Genomic DNA, 20,095 nt, shown 5'->3' with positions numbered 1-20,095 from the left:
TTCCCCAGTGCCTGGCTCTCTTGACCTGGTGTCCTGTGACTCTGAGCAGGGCTGAGCTCCCCCAGCCCCAGCAGACACAGGAGGGAGCCTGCTGTGCACACCAGGCAGGCCCTGTCCTGCTGAGGGTGGTCCAAGCTGAGGCTGAGCCTCAGGGCCAGCAAGTGGGGGACAGGGCCAGGGTCAGGGGTGGAACAGGAACAAGGGCTGGAGCAGCCATGGTGGCTGCGCCATCCCTAGGGCTCCTCCTAGCCTGATGCCCGCCCCCACATCTAGAGCGCCTCATGAAGATGTCCAGGGACCACATCCGGGAGTTCCTGCAGGTGACCCTGAAGCAGGCCTGGTCACTGAGCGAGGATGCGGTCATCAGGCAGCTGCGGGCCTCCATGCGTGAGCTGGGGAAGCTCCAGTGCCTCCTGCCTCCCGAAGGTGAGTCCAGCACACGGCCCCGTCCCATGCTCCCTTGGGGGAGTCAGTAGTGGGAGTGGCAGCCCCGCCCAGGGCCTCACCTCTTCCTAGTCCTCCTTGTCCTACCCGGGCTCAGCAGTTCTGCTTTCAGAAGCTCTGACAGCATGGCCTCGCAGGGCCTTGGGCAGCATCCCTGGATCCTCCTGCCGGGTGGCCCAGCCGGCACTGGATCCCCTTCGGCCATCTCAGGACCCCTGGAAGGCCCAGGTGCCCTGAGCCCAGTTGTGGGGGCCGAGTCCACTCCTGTGAGCAGGGTGGACGTAGAGGCAGGCGCTGGGGGCCCCTGCGGCAGAACCCAAGTGCAGCTGAGTGTGGGCTCTGCAGTCCTAGCCTCGGGCCAACAGTCAGTGGGACCCAGAGCAGCACAGGCCTCTGGCCTCTGGTTGGGAGGGGTTCCCGTGCTCGTCCCTGTTCCATCAAGGACCTGAGCGCCTGGGTCCCCATGCAGAGCAGAGATGGGTTTGTCCCAGCTTTAGAGGCTGGCAGTGGGGACCCAGGGGCAGGCTGTTCAGGCGCTGGGAAGGCCCCACTGTGCTTCCAGATGCTGCCTCCCCTAGGTGCTCGTGGGACAGAAGAATGACAGCCCAGTCTCACCGGGAAAGGGACAGTGGCCTTTCTCTTTAGAAACCATATTCCTTGTCCCCGAGGGCCTGAACCAGACTCCGTGTCTGCCCCACAGCCCCAGCTCTCATCCTCATCATCTTAGGCTTAGTTCCCTTCCTACAATTCAGGAGGGACTCAGATGCGGTTAACTCAGCCAATGCACTGTTAGGGCCCAGGAGGTCAGGTGGGGTAGGTGATGGGGTCCTGAGTTGGTGCCAGCGGTCTCCAGATGAGAGAGTGAGGCGGGGAGGTCAAGGCCTGGCCAGCTTTGAGGGAAGAACCAGAGGTGTCCCCGGCACTCCCATGGCCCAGGCTGCATGCACCATTCCTTCTGCGGCCAGCAGGCTGGAGGTGTCCTGAGCGTCACACCGAGCGATGGGGACCCCAAGGGTCAGGTCAGGGCAGGCACCCTGCAGGCCAGATAGTGGCTGTGGAGAAACAAAACCCATCTGTCCTTTTTCCAGCAAAACCAACGGAAGATGGCAGCCCGGCCCTGCAGGTGCCGCCTGGCTCTCAGGAGCGCGCTCCCCCGCCAGTGTCCCTCAAGCGCAAGAGCATCGCTGAGGTGAGCAAAGGCTGCCACCCCGCTGCTGCAGCTCCCCAGGAGCCAGCGGGGGCTTCAGCTTCTGTCCCCGAGGAGACCGGTCCTCTCGGATCTGCCGTCCAGCCCGACTCCAAGCAAGACACCAAGGAGGAGAAGGGCAGTCGTGGCAAGAGCAGCACCCAGCCCCGCGGCCCGGGCTCCTCCGTGGGGACCTCAGGGTCAGGGGGCGCCACCCGCCTCTCGGGCCCCCAGTGCTCCTGGCTGGACGAGCCAGGCCCCCTCCGGCGCTGGACTTCCCTGACAAACGTGACCTTCGACGACTCTGACAACGAGGACGAGGAGTACTCCAGCTGCCTGGAGGAGCAGGAAGAGGAGGAAGAGGAGGAGGAAGACCTGGCTGCTGAGTGCCCTGCGTCTCCCTGGCCAAAGCTGCTGCGGGACCTGAAATTCGTCCTGCCCGAGACCATTTTTGAAGAGGACGAGGAGGGAGGCCGTGAAGAGGGCGCCTCCCCGGAGCCCTCGTCCCCAGCCCTGTCGGTGAAGTCCTCAGAGTCTCTGCGTGGCCCGGGCCTCTCGGCCCCACAGAGCCTGCAGAGCAGGGGAGACCTGTCCCGATGGGGGGGCCTCCCAAATCTCAGCCTGCCTGTCAGAGGCGCTGATTTCTGGCCCCTGGAACTGGGCGGCCAGCAGGGTCTCAGGGCCCCTCCTCCACCTGCCTCGGAGCCCCTGGAACCCGGGCCCATGCAGGCTGTGCCAGCCCTGGGAGCAGGGCTGAAGACACCCTCCCTGCATGGGAGCCCCATGCACTCTGGGGACAGTCATGGGCTGGAGCCTGCAGGAGCCAGCCCTGCGCTGGCAGACCAGCCCTGCGTGCCCTCCCTGGCTCAAGGCCTCCTTGCTGCCCACTCCATGGAGCAGCTGGATGTGTGTGGGCGCCTGGAGGGGAAGAAGAGCGCAGCAGGTGTCCAGCTCAGACGGGCCAGAAGCCTAACCTGTCTAATCACAGCGGCCTCCCCGATGGATAAGGCTCCTCTCTCGAGCTCCTCTCCCCCTCCCTGAGCTCACCCTAGCTCAACTCCGCCAGCATCTAGCTTCTCTATGCCTGGCAGCCACCCTGATGGACAAGGCTCCTCTCTCGAGCTCCTCTCCCCCTCCCTGAGGCCTCACCCTAGCTCAACTCGGCCAAACTCTAGCTTCTTTATGCCTGGCAGCCTCCAGGATGGACAAGGCTCCTTTCTGGAGCTCCTCTCCCCCTCCCTGAACAGCCTCACCCTGGCTCATCTCGGCCAAGGAGCCAGGAGATGAGTTAGGACACGGACCCAGGCTCCTGTGGACTGCCACATACCCCTCCTGCCTTCGTGAGGGAACCCGGGAACTTCTGCCCACTTCTGCCCCCTTGTTTGTTATATATTAAATTGTTTATTTCAGAATGCATTTGATTTTGTAACCCCTGGATCCGAGCTGCCACACAGTGTCCCTGAGTCCCTTGCAAGAGGGTGGAGGTGCCACAGCCACCAGCTGCAATCAGAGACCCAGCTCAGGGTGCTCCATCACTTCCTAAGATTGACCTGTGCCCAGCGTGGACCAGGGGAAGACTGGAGGAGCAGCAATGGCTGGATACATGTGGCCTTTGGGACAGTTCAGGAGTGTGGGCCCAGCCAAGGGACCAGGCCCATGATCACCTCTGTGCACTGTCCTGGGTGTGCGGGCATCAGGTTCCCGCTCTTCTTCCCTCTTTGCCTTCCATCCTCCCCTGCCCCATCTCACAATCCAGCATCTCATGGCCTGAGCCCGTGAGAGGACCCCAGGGCGCTTCTGATCACAGACCAGGATGCCAGCGGGTGGAGGCAGCCCAGAATGTCCAGGTGGTCCTGGTGGCACACCTGGCTGGCCAGATGCCCACATGCCCTCTAGCAGCTCAGGCCTCCTGGGCTGCTGTCACAGTGGGTTCAGCTTCTCCAGGTCATGCTGCCACCTAGGGGTCATTAGCATGGAGAATGTATCCCCTGATATTGGGAGAAGAGACTCCTGGGCTCAGAGGCTCCTGGCCTGGAGGCTCCATAAGGAAGGAGTCTAGAACCCTGTCTTGGGCAGAGACAGCATCCCAGTTCTCCAAGGGTCCCAGACACTTGTAGCCTCTTCCTCAACCCACACGACCTCCAAAAGGTGACTAGGCCCTGTTCATCAGAAGCTACCTGGGTCATCCCAATGGGGCAAGTTAGACCATAGCCATTTTCCCCTGGATCTGGAAGGCCCAGGATTCTCTAGGTGTTGAGTCTGGTTTGGAGTTGACCACTCTGTACTCCATTCTCAAATGAGCCATGGCTGTGTCAGTGGCAGGACCCCAAGGGCTCAGAATCGCTGGCCCCCACAGGGTGCTTTTTGCAGAATCACACTGAGGCCAGAAACTGGTGAGATAGAGGGTGACAAGTGGCTACTGTGCTGATGACTCATCTCTCCAGGCTGGGGAGCCACAGCCATGGGCCAGTCCTGAGCCTGCTCCTGTTCTCCAGTGCTCAAGGCTGGTCCTCTTGTTCCTGGGAACCCTAAGGCCATAGTTTGGAGTCTTCACCTGCTTCTTCTGCTCCTTATCTGGGGGAAGATGTGAGCCCGATGATGGGCTGCCCTGAGAGCCTGGGGTGTCTGGGGACTGCCACAAACGTGGGGATCCTCACTGGGTGCGGATGGGATGACCTCACATAGGTTATCGTCTTGAGGTCGTCTAAGTTCATCCCACGGGTATTTGGGGGGTGGCTGACTAGGCATTGATGCATTGTCCACTGTCATGTCATTTTCACTGTTGGAGCTCTCTCTCCCTAAGTCAACTGTTGCCTGTGAGGCAGAGGCCTGGAGTGACGACAGGCTCTTAGCACTCACAGATTCATTATGTTTGGTAATCTCTGTGGGCTTCTGAGAGGGGCGTATCTTTCCCATGTTTGAGCGTTTAAGACTGGCATGCCACGCCAATTCTAGCCAAAGGAAAGACACTCACAGCACTTCTGCCATAACAAAACAAATTCCTAGCACCTCAGCGGCTGATGGCATTATGCAGGGGGTTCCCTAGGCTAGATGAACAGACAGTGATGTATCAGATCGTAGGTATGTCCTGTGCTTATGGAGGACCTCCTTGATTCATGAGGTCAAGGCTGTATGCCCACACGGTGTCTCCAGAGAGTCACCTCTCTCGAGTGAGGGAAGATGACTTGGTTCTGAATTCTGGGATGATCAGTCCCTTATGTGAATTTGCTGGGTGAACCAAAAGTAAAAGGAGGAACCTAGAAGCAGTGTTATGCTTCTAGGCAGTGTGTGACTAACCAGGGGTCACTTTGACTGAGGATATATGGGATGCTGGCACTGCAGGTGGCAGTGTTACCTGCTACACCATAGCACTGGGCCCTCCAGTCTTTTGAGTTACTGTAACAGAAAATTAATTTAAAGCACGCAATCTGCCCTTGCATAACCATGTGTTAATGGTGTGTGAGACAATGCCACAGCTGAGAAAGATCTTCTAGGATCAGTCCCATTCTAATAGCTACAAAAAAAGTCAAATATCTTGAAATAAATTTAACCAAGGATGTCGAAGATCTCTACGATGAGAATTACAAAACATTAAAGAAAGAAATAGAAGAAGATACCAAAAAAAATGGGAAAATCTTCCATGTTCATGGATTGGCAGAATCAATATCATCAAAATGTCCATTCTAGGCCAGCGCCGTGGCTTAACAGGCTCATCCTCAGCCTTTCGGCGCCGGCACACCGGGTTCTAATCCCGGTCGGGGCGCCGGATTCTATCCTGGTTACCCCTCTTCCAGGCCAGCTCTCTGCTATGGCCCGGGAAGGCAGTGGAGGATGGCCCAAGTCCTTGGGCCCTGTACCCGCATGGGAGACCAGGAGAAGTACCTGGCTCCTGGCTTCGGATCAGCACGATGCGCCAACCGCAGCGGCCATTGGAGGGTGAACCAACGGCAAAAAGGAAGACCTTTCTCTCTGTCTCTCTCACTATCCACTCTGCCTGTCAAAAAAAAAAAAAAATTAAAAATATAAATTAAAAAAAAAGTCCATTCTTCCAAAAGCAATTTACAGATTCAATGCAACACCAATCAAAATACCAAAGATATTCTCAGATCTAGAAAAAATGGTGCTGAGGGGCCAGCGCTGTGGCTCACTTGGTTAATCCTCTGCCTGCAGTGCTGGCATCCCATATGGGCACCTGGTTCTAGTCCCAGTTGCTCCTCTTCCAGTCCAGCTCTCTGCTGTGTCCCGGGAAGGCAGTGAAGGATGGCCCAAGTGCTTGGGGCCCTGCACCCGCATGGGAGACCAGGAGGAAGAACCTGGCTCCTGGCTTCGGATCAGCGTAGCTCCAGCTGTAGCAGCCATGTGGGGAGGTGAAACAACAGAAGGAAGACCTTTCTCTCTGTCTCTCTCTCACTGTCTAACTCTATCTGTCAAATAAAAAAAATGATGCTGAAATTCATGTGGCAGCACAGGAGACCTCAAATAGCTAAAGCCGGGGCATCACAATACCAGATTTTAAGACATACTGCAGGGCAGTTATAATCAAAACAGCCTGATACTAGTACAAAAACAGATACATTGACCAATGGCACAAAACAGAAACTCCAGAAATCAACCCAAACATCTACAACCAACTTATATTTGATCAAGAAGCTAAAACCAATCCCTGGAGCAAGGACAGTCTCTTCAACAAATGGTGCTGGGAAAACTGGATTTCCACATGCGGAAGTATGAAGCCAAGACCCCTACCTTACACCTTACACAAAAATTCACTCAACATGGATTAAAGATCTCAATCTATGACCTGACACCATCAAATTATTAGAGAACACTGGAGAAACCCTGCAAGACATTGGCATAGGCAAAGAGTTCTTGGAAAAGACCCCAGAGGTACAGGCAGTCAAAGCCAAAATGGACATTTGGGATTGCATCAAATTGAGAAGTTTCTGTATGGCAAAAGAAACAGTCAGGAAAATGAAGAGGCAATTGACAGAGTGGGAAAAATTATTTCCAAACTATACAACTGATAAAGGATTGATAACCAGAATCTACAAAGAGATCAAGAAACTCCACAACAACTAAACAAACAACCCAGTTAAGAGATGGGCCAAGGACCTCAATAGACATTTTTCAAAAGAGGAAATCCAAATGGCCAACAGACACATGAAAAAATGTTCAGGATCACTAGCCCTCAGGGAAATGCAAATCAAAACCACAATGAGGTTTCACCTCCCCAGTTAAAATGGCTTTCACAGAGAAATCAACAAACAACAAATGCTGGAGAGGATGTGGGGGAAAAGGTACCCTAAAATCCACTGTTGGTGGGAATGCAAACTGATAAAGGCACTAGAGAAGACAGTTTGGAGGTACCTTAGAAACCTGAACATAGTCCTACCATACGACCCAGCCATGCTACTCCTTGGAATTCATCCAAGGGAGATGAATTCAGCAAATAAAAGAGCTATCTGCATCTCCATGTTTTTTGCAGCTCAAGTCACAATAGCTAAGACACGGAATCAACCTAAATGCCCAGCAACAGAATACTGGTTAAAGAAATCATGGGATATAGACTCTATGAAATACTCCACATCAGTAAAAAAAAGATAAAATCCAGTCATTTGCAACAAAATGGATGAATCTGGAAAACATCACACTTAGTGAAATAAGCCAGTATCTAAGGGACAAAGATCACATGTTCCCCCTGACCTGTGACAACAGACCACCTAAAAGAAAACCTGTAGAAGTGAAATTTACACTATGAGAAGCAGTGACTCGAACAGTCCTTGTCTTGACTGTTGAGGAACAGTTTACTATTTTTTTTACTAGTTTCTTTTCCCACTTAATACTATTGGTTGAACTCGTTATTTAACACAGAATTATTCATAGTTGTTTAAATCCAATAGAAAATAGATCCTAGCAAAATGTAAGAATGGGAATAAGAGAGGGAAGAGATGTACAGCTTGGTACACATTCCCACAGACTTACCCCTAAGAGTAAAGCTAAAAACTTGCCACGGGACTCCAAAATCCCATCAAGCTGGGTGGTACTAATGCCATCTTACATGTTAAAGTGACCATATTATGTGTGTAACCATCAATATAGATAGGATTAAGTGTCAAAGGGATCACATAAATAAGCCAAATGTCTGGTAAAAACAATAGATACAATGAAAAAGGAGAGAATGATCTAACACAGCAGACTCACAGAATGACAAATGTCCTGGCCGGAACCATGGCTCACTAGGCTAATCCTCTGCCTACGGCGCCAGAACTCCAGGTTCTAGTCCTAGTTGGGTTGCCGGTTCTTTCCACGGTTGCTCCTCTTCCAGTCCAGCTCTCTGCTGTGGCCCGGGAGACAGTGGAGGATGGCCCAAGTGCTTGGGCTCCTGCACCTGCTTGTAGACCAGGAGGAAGAACCTGGCTCCTGGCTTCGGATCAGCGTAGCTCTGGCCAGAGCGGCCATTTGGGGGATGAACCAACAGAAGGAGGACCTTTCCCTCTCTCTCTCTCTCACCGTCTAACTCTATCTGTCAAATACATAAACAAGAAAAGAATAATAAATGCGCCTTTTATCCAAAACAAGGAGAAAGAGGAAACAGAGTAGGGGGAAAAAAACAGATGGGACATTTTTGAAAATGAATGATATGGCAAATTCACACTGAAACATATCAATAAACACACTTGATATTAATGGTCTATACCTGCAGCTTTTCCCCATGAACAGAAAGCAGCACATGTAAGATTGGAAAAAAGCAAGATCAACATATAAGCTGACTACAAAAGGACTTTAAAAATACTGACCCAAATAGGTCAAAAGTAAAGGGACAAAAAATATGCCATGCTAAATAGAAGAAATAAAAGGAAGCTAGCTGTATTAATATTGGGTAGATTTCACAGAAAAGAATTTTATCAAAGATAAATAAACTTCAATATGTTTCAGGAGTCAATTCATCAAATATATATGAATATATATACATATATATATATATACATACATATATATATAAAGCTAAATACTTACACACCTAATAAAAGTGATCCTAAAGATGCGAAGCACAAAAGCCAATGTAAATGTAAAGACGGGCAAATCCACAAGAGTAGTCAGAGCCTCTGTACCCTTCTGTTGACAATGGATGGAACAACTGGAAGAAACTGTGAGTGTGGAAGACCAGGGCAGCCACAGCAAGAGTTTGTCCTAGGTACATCTGTCTGACACTCCAGCCCACAACAGCAATGCATGATTTGTTTCCAGGCACACGGAACCTTTACCAAGATGGGACACACTCTTGGCAACAAAACTAGTCTTAAGACAATTAAAATGACCAAAGTCATGCAAAATGTGTTCTCTGAACACAATGAAATTATATTTGAAAATAGTAACAAAAAATAAAATCCCCACATAGCTGAAAATGAAGGTCTAATTCCCCTCTAAATAGTGAATGGGTGGAAATGGAAATTCAAAGGGAAATTAGAGACCACTCCAAACTTACTGAGATGAGGATTTGATAAATCAGAATGTGTGGGGCATTGCAGGAGCTACTGTCATGGTATAGTGGGTTAGGCCTCTGCCTGCGGTGCCAGCATCCCATATAGGTGCCAGTTGAAGTCCAAGCTAGGCCCCTGCAACCTGTGGGAGACCCAGATGAAGCTTCTGGCTCCTGGCTTCAGCTTGACCCAGCCCTGGCTGTTGCAGCCATCTGGGGAGTGAACCAGTGGAGAGAAGATCTCTTTCTTTCTCTGTCTCTCTCTCCCTTTCTGTAACTCTTTCAGATAAATCTTTAAAACCAAAACAAATAAGAAAAATAAAGAAAAAGGATAGGATATTGCCGATGCAGTGGTTACAGGACTAAACATTTACATTAGAAATTAAGAAAGAGGGGCTGGTGCTGTGGCGTAGCAGGTAAAGCTGCCGCCTGCAGTGCCAGCATCCCATATGGGCACCGGTTCGAGTCCTGGCTGTTCCACTTCCAATCCAGCTCTCAGCTAATGACCTAGGAAAACAGTAGAAGATGGCTCAAGTCCTTGGGGCCCTGCACCCGCGTGGGAGACCTGAAGAAGCTCCTGGCTCCTGGCTTCGATCAGCACAGCTACAGCCATTGCAGCCAATTGGGGAATGAACCAGTGGATGGAAGACCTCTCTCTCTCTCTGTCTCCTTCTCTCTCTGTGTAACTCTTTCAAATAAATAAATAAATCTTTGAAAGAGCTCAAACAAAGGACCTCAATTTCTACTTTAGGAAACTAGAATAAGAAGGGGCTGGGGTTGTGGTAGAGTGAGTAAAGCCACCACTGGCAACGCCAGCATCCTATATGAACATATATGACCTAGCTGATCAATTTCCAATCCAGCTCCCTGTTTATGGCCTGGGAAAAGCAATGGAAGATGGACCAAGTGTTTGGGCTCTTGCCACCCATGCAAGAGATCCAGATGAAGCTCCTGGCTCCTGGCTTCTGCCTGGCCCAATGCAGGATATTGCAGCCATCTGGGGAGTGAATCAGCAAATGGAAGATCTCTCTGTCTCTGTCTCTACCTCTCTCTCTGTAACTGATTTCAAAATAAATAAAAATAAACAAATAAATGCATGCTTTTAAAGAAGAAAAGAAACTAAAGTACAAAATCAGTGGAAGAAACACTGGCAGTTTCTTAAAAAGTTACATATTCATACATATTCACCACATGATCCAGCACTACATGAGCCATCACTTGCTCACCCAGAGTCTGCTTTAGTAGGAAACTGGATTCAGGACCCAGTCATTCTGACACGGCATATAGGTATCTGATCCACTAGGCCAAATCTTCCCCAACAGTATTGGAAACATATGCTTTATTAATGAAAGCATTTATAGAAGCTTGGCTTCAAATAACCAGAAAATAGGAACAATCCAAATGTCCACTCATAAGCTAAAAGATAAGAAGTACACAGATATCCATGCAATGGAATACCACGTAAGAAAACACATGCAATAAAATGAATTATTGAAACAAGTTGTAAAGCTTAGATAAATCCAAAATAATTATGCGGAAGGGACAGAGCCCAAAACACTCCCACCCTCCAGAAAATCCCCACCTACTGTATTATTCCATGTACAGGACGTGTAACCAATGCTAAATGCATAAGGAAACAGTGACAGAAGATAGATCAGTGCTAGAGATAAATGGTGACAGAAGGTGTAAGTAGCTGAGTGTGTCTGGGAAGGTTAACGGGGAACTCAGGAAGCCCCCGGAGGTGCTCACATGTTCAAGACCGTGACTGGGGTAGTTGGTTTCACAGGTGCACACATGTCGAATCTGGTCAAATGCTGCACTTAACAGGGACATTTTCTCATATGCCAATTAAGCCTCAAAAGGCCTGTTATACATATTGTAACAACTAGAAAACAGGGAAGCATCTTCAAGACATGAAGGAAGCAAAAGTATTTTTAAGAGACAACAAAAACCAATAAGCTTTGGACAGAGTAAAGAGTAAGTAGGAGGAAGCCTCAGAGTGTAAGGAGATATCACAAAACACACACAGTAACCACAAAAAGTTTATAGAAAATGGAATTAAAAGATAAATGTATTTTGGTTTTGAAATGTATTTTGGAATTAAAAGATAAATTTATTTTGAAATCCATGCCTCGTTTTTTATATAATTCATTTTCCATGAACCATTTGTGTGAAAATAACTTACTTTTTTTTAAAAAAAATCATTTGCATGGCAGAGAGAGAGAGAGAGAGAGAGAGAGAGAGAGAGGGAGAGGCACAGATAGTGAGCTCCCACTATGCACAAGCTGGGAGCCAGGAATTCAACCCAGAGCTCACGTGTGTGTGGCAGGGACCCAACTGCTTGAACTGTCGCCTGCTGCCTCCTAGGGTCTGCACCAGCAGGAAGCTGGAATCAGGAGCCAGGACTCAAGCCCAGGCACTCTGACATGGGATGTGGCTCTCTTAGGTGCTAGAAATACCCATCCCTATATTTAACTTTTAATGCCATTTTCCATGAACTTTTCGAAGCACCATCCTCTAGTGAACAAACAGACATATCCAAAATATATAAAGAATTCCTAAAAAGCTTTAAGCAAAACACTGACCATATAACAAAAATGGTGGCAGAAGGTAATTTTACTGATTCTGTGATGGTCGTATAAGCTACTGCTGGAGCCACCCAGCCTGCAAATAACACGTCTGACTTCCTTGAAGCTTAATGGGAAAAACACAAAAATAAAATCACACAAAGGCACTGGAGAATGAAGAGAAATGCGATGTATCTGGAAGGGACTTCAAAATTTGGAAAACAAAATAATACAAGCAGAGGGAAGGGCAAAGTTGTGCGGGCAGCTAAAACTAACAGTTAAGACGATGTTTCTGTCCTACGAAGCCCAGGACAGACTGGAGTAACCACAGCCACCGCTACTTGGTTAGGAAAACCTACCCTCTCCCTCCACCAAAAAGGAAGCCAGAGGAGGGAGCACTTTTTCAAACAAAAAGCTAAAAAGAGGCAGTTTACATGTTGCATGAACCAAACCCTCAACCCCAGAGGGAGAGAACAGACTCAAAGCCATACTGATAGAGATTTTTAGAAACTGAACTCTTATTGAAGCCAACAAACCAAGAAACACAGTTATCAACTGGGGTACAACCTAGTTCATATTCCTCAGGGGAAAATCTAAAATCCAGCATCTCCATATTAGTACAGGATACTGTGAAAACAAAATGCAACAAAGACCAGTGAACAGTGACCCATTCTCAACAGACAAAACAATCAGCTGAAACTTTCAGATCCCAAGATGATTTCGATACTGAAATTAGTAAACAAAGGTACCCAATTAGCTATGACAGTTATATTTCATAGGTAAAGGAGAATGTGCTCATACAAGTAAGTTATGAAATGTAATCAGAAAATGGAAACTACACAAAGAATCTGAGACGACATTCTACAGTGAAAAATGCAGTATCTAACATTAGGGACACACTATGTGTTTACATCAGAATAGAGATGAAGAGGACTAAGTGACCCTGAAGACAGGGCAATAGCAACTATCAAATATCAGGGATGGGGGCAGATTTACAGGGGGGAGAGTTGGAGGCAGAAGTATATATATACACACACACACAGAGCAGAGAGAGAGAGAGAGAGAGAGAGAGAGAGAAGAGGGAGAGGAAGTTCAGAATAAAAAAAAAAGTTGGAAATAAAGTTTTCTAAATGTTTCAAGTTTTAGTGACATCTAATGAATTGTTTAATTCCATCTGTGAGGTGTGATTGATGCCTACTTTTAAGTCATCTTCCTTCTGTGTCCTACATCAGGACGAGCAAACAAGGAAGTCCAGGTGTGCTCTCTTTTTGCACCAGGGGAGAGTTCAATCCATGCAGGATCACTCATCCTGGCCTTAATCGCTCAACACAGTAAAATACCCAAGCCAATCCCTTGCCTTGCTCTTTCATGTCATTTCATATCTGCTTGGGAAACCTGTCCTACTCTCTCCAGAGAGTTGCATGAGATGAGTAATAAATTCCAACTCCGTTGGTGTGTGTTTGGTATTATCAGACTTCATACATACATTGGTTTTGTTTTTGTTCTCAGATGGGGACTTCATTCCACTTCTGTGGGGAAGGGCATCATGCATTTACAGAATTAATAAGTTCACTTAAACCCATACAGTTTAAACTAACTTTCTCTCCTCTACTAGGATGGAAATCACACAGGCACGTTTTGTTCAGCACTGCACCTTCACTGAGAAGGCTGCCTAGCACAAAGTAAACACTCAGGAAATCACCACTGGATAACTGAAACCTCTAGACTAGGGCTCATTCCCTAGTGTTGGAAGTGTGGAAAACGTAACTACCTTGTAGGAAGCTGTAAAGATTAATAATCTAATACAGCACGGCCACGGGCATGCAGTAAGTGCTCAGTAAACACAGCAGTTACTGTTTTTTTTTTTTTTTAATTTTTTGACAGGCAGAGTAGACAGTGAGAGAGAGACAGGGAGAAAGGTCTTCCTTTTGCCGTTGGTTCACCCTCCAATGGCCGCCGCGGGTAGCGCGCTGCGGCCGGCGCACCGCGCTGTTCCGATGGCAGGAGCCAGGTGCTTATCCTGGTCTCCCATGGGATGCAGGGCCCAAGCACTTGGGCCATCCTCCACTGCACTCCCTGGCCACAGCAGAGAGCTGGCCTGGAAGAGGGGCAACCGGGACAGGATCGGTGCCCCAACCGGGACTAGAACCCGGTGTGCCGGCGCCGCAAGGCGGAGGATTAGCCTGTTGAGCCACGGCGCCGGCCAGCAGTTACTGTTAGGACTGCTAGCAAGCTCAACAGAACAGCAGGATCAGGCCCTGGCAGAAGCCCATGTCCCAGCCCGTGTTCTGCTGTAACAGACCACCACAGACTGGGCAGTTGATCAACAACAGACACTCATTTGGGTTCTGGAGGCTGGAATTCCCAATGAGGGGCCATTTCTGGCGGGGTGTTACACAGGGTGGAGGGCCTGTGAGGAAGACTCAGGCAACGTCACTCTTTTGTCAAGAATGCACTCTTTCAAGGACTGGGCCACTCCTGTGATACTGGGATCAGCCCCTTCAGGAGGACAGAGCCCTTCTGACCCAATCACGGCTTAAAGCCCCACCACCATCACAGAGTACTGTTACCACGGCAGCCAAACTCTGACCAGAGCAAATCCTTTGTGCCCCTCAGGGCCTGCACCTGAGCTTTTAGCGGAGCTGGAGCACCAGTAGCCTAATAATGCAAGGGCAAAACCCCAGTGCAACACAGACTCCATCCGTCCGCAGGCTGTGCTGTGAACAGTTCCTCTTTATTTCTATCACCTTCATTTCCTCTGACATCTACTGCTCCCCCCTTTTGATTCACTCTACTGTTCTCTGAATTTTTAAGATGCATAAATTATTTTCAGCTTCCCCCCTTTTTTAAAAAAATGTTTTAAATTTATTTGAGAGGCAGAGTTAGAGAGGGAGAGACAGAGAAAAGATCTTCCATCTGCTGGTTCACTCCCCAAATGGCTGCAATGGCCGGAGCTGAGTTGATCTGAAGCCAGGAGCTTCTTCAGGGTCTTCCACATGAGTGTAGGGGTTCATGCCCCTGGGCCATCTCCATTGCTTTCCCAGGTGGACTCCTGCCACCTACATGGGAGAACCAGATGAAGCTCCTGGTTTCAGCCCAGTCTACCCTACCCCAGCCCCAGCCATTGGGCAGAGAACCAACAGAATGTTTCTTTCTTTCCCTTATTCTGCCTTTCCAAAAAAATAAATCTTAAAAAAAAAAAAAAAAGAAAAAGAATGACAATGGGGCCCAAACCCAAGAGAGAGACCACTGCCTCCCAGGTTTACATCAGCAGGAAACTGGAGCCAGGAGTAAGAGCTGGAGATCAAATACAAGGACTGAGATAGGGGCTATGGATGTTTTAACCACTCCTTCAAGAACCTGGTATCCGGATTGAGAATAATATGACCGGACTACCATGAAGCGATCAGAGCCTTAAATTTGCTCAGAAAACTTAAGAGCACCCACAGTCTCTTAGTGTTTTCAAGTCTGTAAACTTGAGCTCTACTCCTAGTTAAAAGAGAATTTACAAATGGAATTCACAAGCTTCTGTCAGTGATCTTTGTGAAACTAATGCAAAAATGGAAAGTTTATGATAGGAAGGAAATGGGTAAAGCAAGAGAGAAGGAAGCCAGAAAGAAAAGGATTCTTGAAGTGTAAGGATAAATCAGTGTCCAGTGCAAGAATGTGACAGACTATGGCTCAATGTCATTTGTGCACATGCCACATGCCACATACTATCTATCCTAGGTACCGCTCCATACGTGATCCTATTGGATTTCCACTAGCAAAAGGCACCATTTTATGTCCACTTTTACAGATGAGAGAACAGGCATACAAAGAGAAGGATTAAAGTAGGAAGACTCTCTGGCCTGTTTCAGAGCTAAAATTGTACGTTCTCAATTCTGCCTGTGGAGGATGAGCACCAGGCATTCTGGATAAACAGAAACATCCCAGACTCTACGGAGGAGTCTGAACAAACTGGAGAGAAAACAACACTTGCCACGTCCACGAGAGCTTGGCAGCCAGCGATGCTCTGCTGAGGGGTTGCTGTGGCAGAACCGTTTTGTGCTTTCTTTCCAGCCAACACACTCCTTTTGCTGAGAACTACTGACCTACTCAGAGGTACACATTTTCACTCCTACTTGATGCAGCTGAGTGGACCCGATCTGGATCAAGGAATCTTCTCTCCCAGGAGTCTGAGATGGGAAGATGTCAGTTAGCTCTGTTGTGCACTTGGACTGGAAAATACTGAGGAACAGCTGAAGGCCCATTTTGATCTTAACCATACACACACAAAGGGGAAGAAATACGTATAAAGGACAGAGAAGCATGGAGGTGTGACCAGAAAGCCCTGAACAAGCAGAGAAATTCACCCTGGCCCCAGATGTTTTTTCAGGGTTTGACTCTAGTCTTCTGTGTAGATAGATACACAGACAATTGATAGATAGAAAGATTGCTGGATTCAAGCAGATACACAGATACAGAGCTAGATAGGTAATTACTGGCTCCTGAATGTTTGTCATGGGTCGAGTAAGATCTGTCTTCCCAAAACTCATACAAGATGGTTCAACTCTACTGGTTTTTAAAACTGATTTATTTTATTTGAAAAGTAGAAGTACAGAGAAGCAGAGGGAAAGAGAGAGAGACAGAGACAGAGAGTGAGTGAGTGAGAGTGAGAAAGTGCACGAGAGGTCTTCCATCCATGGGTTCACTCCCCAAATGGCTGCAACAGCCAGAGCTGGGCTGATCCAAAGCCAGGATCTTCCTCTGGGTCCCCCATGTGGGTGCAGGGGCCCAAGGATTTGGGCCATCTTCCACTGTTTTTCTCAGGCCATAGTAGAGAGCTGGATTAGAAGAGGAGCAGCAGGTACTTGAACCCACACCCATGTGGGACACTGGCACCACAGGCAGCAGCTTTACCCATTACGCCACAGCACTAAACTCTACTACCAGGGCTGGCGCTGTGGTGTAGCTGGTAAAGCTGCCTCTTGCAGGGACAGCTTCCCATATGGGTGCCAGTTCTAGTCTTGGCTACATAGCTTTCTGCTATGGCCTGGGAAAGCAGTAGAAGATGGCCTAAGTCCTTGGGTCCCTGCACCCAGATGGGAGACTCAGAAGAAGCTCCTGGCTCCTGGCTTCGGATCAGCTCAGCACCATCTGTTGTGACCAACTGGGGAGTGAACCAGCAGATGGAAGACCTCTCTCTCTCTCTCTCTCTCAGCCTCTCCTTCTCTCTCTGTGTAACTCTGATTTTGGAATAAATAAATCTTAAAAAATAAAATTAACTCCACTATCTTAACACTGAAGGTCGATGGATTAAGGACACAGACTTGATCTAATTATGTCAAATGGGAGGGGTGTCGGGTGGGAGGTTTTAGGCCACAGAGGTGTGCCCTTGGAAGTGGTTCTCAAAGAAATAATTATTAAAGTTCTAGCCAGCTGTTCATTTACCTGCCTGGCTCACCACATAATTATTCCTCCATACCACCATGACCAGCCTCCATCAGATGCTAGACTATGGGGCCACCTAATCATGAACTGTGACCTCCAAATTATACTCTGAAATCAAGCCTTTCCAAGAAGGACATTTTAATTGAAGATATTTTAGTTAAAGGAACCAAAAGCAGACGAATACAATGTTCCTGTGACCTTCTCACCAATCCTTATAAAACTTTACCTGTGGTGCTTTAACGTGATGGATTGTGTTTGAGGAAATAGTGACATGACAGGCTTAGGTGACCAAGTATTGCTGTGACAGACATGTGCTCCCCTGAAACACGAACCTGATGCACGATGGGAGTCTTATGTACGCAGCTCAGAGACCATGAACCTCTCCCCTATTACTCAAAGTAAATAAAATCAAAAGCAAATGACTTGCACATAGAAAGATTTCAGAGACCTAGAAGAAAACTGAAGAACACAGATAGAGATTGTGGTTATATTTTAATTTTCCTTCCACCCAAAGATCACAACTTTGGAAGAGAAATGGGTATGAAGTATCAACAAAGCAGAAGCCAATGCAAGACTCAGCTTCCCAACTCATGACTTTAAGAGATGGCTGAGCCGTGGCAAAAGACAGAGGAGATTTTATTAGGACAAGCAAGAATGCGAGACAGTAGAGTCAAAGTCAGGATAGAATATATGACAGTCAGTGTCGTCAAAAAGATGAAAACCTCATCTGAAATATAGGCTACTGGAAACTAAGAAGCTACCAGACATGACACAGGAAAGGTTCTCAGATAAAAGTTACAGGTAAGGAAGTTAAGATGAGAATATATTGTCATTCCAGAAGGGTGGCACCACGAGGGAATTCATACCCCTTCTCCCTTTTTCCTCTTAAAATATCCATGGCATTTTGTCAAAGAGTAAAAATAATTCACATTAGCACCCAAAGTGTTCGACAAGAATGTTGAGCATATTTCATATTCTGCAGCAAATGTATACTCTGTCTTAAAAAGTTGGAGAAAATTACAAGTTGGTACCAGCTGCCAACCCAGTCCCAGAACTCTGTCTCCCAGGAGACATCGAGTCAAGAGAAGAGCACAGCATGGCCCGAACACTGGCGGCCAGCTAAGTGCTGACACTGCACCCATAGATGCACAACCAGGCCAGGCACGAGGGACCTCACAGTGCTAAGTTCAGACTTGAGCCCCAGATCCAGCGAGTGCCATTCCTCTCATCCAAGAGGCGTATGCAGCAATCGCCCAAGCCCCAGCCACACCCTGATGCTGAAGTAGTACAGATGCTGGCTTGACCCTTGCTGCAAATGGAAAGGAACCTTCCTCGTGAGTTTTATTCCACCTTTGGAAACATCTGATATTCTCAAAAGTGGGATGATAGAATAATAAAACTACTTACATTTAGCACAGACAACAAATCCCAATTTTAGAAGCAATATTGATGATCCTTTCATTCTGAAAAAGGGGAAAACTGAAGCTAGAAATCTGAAAAACACAGAAGCCAACAGCTCTGGTTATACTGTAGGCAGGCATAGAGGATAAAATTTATTAGGTTTGTGAGCTGAAAGGACACGCCTTCACCACGCCCCTGTGTGACCTCACGCCCCTACCTAGACACACCTGTGCGCCTACCAGCCAATCAGATTAACTGACCACTCCCCTCTGGAAGTGGATTAAAGGCCTGGGACATGGAGGGCCCGGCCTTTTTTTTGGCTTTTTGCCTCTTTTGCCATTGGTGGGGGGGAAGCTTGCTGCCCCTGTGCATCTAGGGCCACCTGCCCCATGCTCCTCCATGTGGCTGGCTCCTGGTACTCAGTATGAATGCAGATTTCATTCTCTTTTACATAGGGTCCTCACTCTCCTATGCATTTCTCCCACTGAATAAAAAGCTTAAAAACTGGCCGGTGCCACAGCTCACTAGGCTAATCCTCCACCTGCAGCGCCGGCACCCTGGGTTCTTGTCCCGGTTGGGGCACCGGTTCTGTCCCGGTTGCTCCTCTTCTAGTCCAGCTCTCTGCTGTGGCCCGGGAAGGCAGTGGAGGATGGCCCAGGTCCTTGGGCCCTGCACCCACATGGGAGACCAGGAGAAGCACCTGGCTCCTGCCTTGGGATTGGTACAGCGCACCGGCTGTAGCGGCCATTTGGGGGGTGAACCAATGGAAAAGGAAGACCTTTCTGTCTCTCACTGTCTAACTCTGCCTGTCAAATAAATAAATAAAAATAAATAAAAAGCTTAAAAAGTTATCATGCTGTCTTGTTCACTTATGCCGGTATTCAGATTTCTTATCTGAATATTAGGCAAGAACCCACACAGGCTTATTAATATTGGGAATTTATTAATAAACACATGGTTATATCATATGGCACCCCATATTCCAGTATCAGTTGAACCTAAGGATCAAGAATGCTCTAACCCCAAATCCAAGGTTTGGAGACCGATGAGCAACAAAAATAAAATTTCAGCCGGTGCCGTGGCTCACCTGGCTAATCCTCCACCTGTGGCGCCCGCACCCCAGGTTCTAGTCCCAGTCAGGGCGCCGGATTCTGTTCTGGTTGCTCCTCTTCCAGTCCAACTCTCTGCTGTGGCCCAGGAAGGCTGTGGGGATGGCCCAAGTGCTTGGGCCCTGCGCCTGCATGGGAGACCAGGAGAAGCACCTGGCTCCTGACTTTGGATCGGCGCAGCACACCGGCTGTAGTGGCCATTTGGGGAGTGAACCAACAGAAAAAGGGAGACCTTTCTCTCTTTCTCTCTCTCTCTCTCTCTCTCTCTCTCTCTCACTGTCTAACCTTGCCTGTCCAAAACAAACAAACAAAAAAACAAACAAAAAAATTCAAGACAGACTCCCAGGAAACAAAATCTGAGCAAACATAAAAAAACCAAAAAAACAAAACTTAAGACCACAAGGACTTATTCCTTTGACATCTTTGAAAAAGGAAGACAATACAATTAAATCACACTACAGAACAACTTAAATGA

The 20,095-nt window shown here is 48.2% G+C and overlaps 1 long non-coding RNA gene across 1 annotated transcript in view; it reads right to left on the bottom strand.

The window, feature by feature from the left end:
- LOC133776327 (uncharacterized) overlaps nt 1–20,095 on the bottom strand; it is an 82,053-nt gene that overhangs the window by 41,079 nt on the left and 20,879 nt on the right. The gene's annotated exons all lie outside the window — the stretch shown is intronic.

This window comes from Lepus europaeus, chromosome 17 (assembly GCF_033115175.1).
Source record: "Lepus europaeus isolate LE1 chromosome 17, mLepTim1.pri, whole genome shotgun sequence".
Taxonomy (NCBI): domain Eukaryota; kingdom Metazoa; phylum Chordata; class Mammalia; order Lagomorpha; family Leporidae; genus Lepus; species Lepus europaeus.
Note: the sequence above shows the minus strand (reverse complement) of the source record. Positions and strands in the feature narration are given on the sequence as shown.